The following is a 619-nucleotide window of genomic DNA, read 5'->3' on the forward strand; positions in this document are numbered from 1 at the left end:
AACCTGCCCCAACTCTTCAATGGTGCGCACCTCTAAACACCTGCCCCAACTTCAATATGAAAAAGATATTTCTCGGAATCAGAATCCAGTTTATTATTACTGACGCATGTAGTGAAATTTGTAGCTGTGCGGAAGGAGTACAGTGCAACATATAAAAATTACTACGTTACAAAAATAAATCAATAGTGCAAAAGAGGAATAACGGGTTCATGGACCTTCCAGGAATCTGATGGCAGAGGGGAAGAAGCTGTTCCTGAATCGTTGAGAGTGGGTGTTCAGGCTCCCGTACCTCCTCCCCGATGGTAGTAACGAGAAGATGGCATGTCCGGAGTCGCGGGAGTCCTTTGCGATGGATGCGGTCTTATGGAGGCAGCGGCTCTTGAAGATGTCCTCGGTGGCAGGGAGGGTTGTGCCTGTGGTGCAGCTGGCTGAATATACAACCCTCTGCGGCCACTTGCGATCCTGCACATTGGAGTCTCCATACCAGGCGGTTCTGCAACCTGTCAGAATGTTCTCCACCATACATCTATAGGAATGTGTAAGAGTCCCAAAGAAATGTTGTTTGAGTAATAAACAATGGTTATGAGAGAAAACTCCCCCGTTCTTCTCAGCGTCATGG

Source organism: Pristis pectinata, unplaced genomic scaffold (genome assembly GCF_009764475.1).
Source record: "Pristis pectinata isolate sPriPec2 unplaced genomic scaffold, sPriPec2.1.pri scaffold_230_arrow_ctg1, whole genome shotgun sequence".
NCBI classification, from domain to species: Eukaryota; Metazoa; Chordata; class Chondrichthyes; order Rhinopristiformes; family Pristidae; genus Pristis; species Pristis pectinata.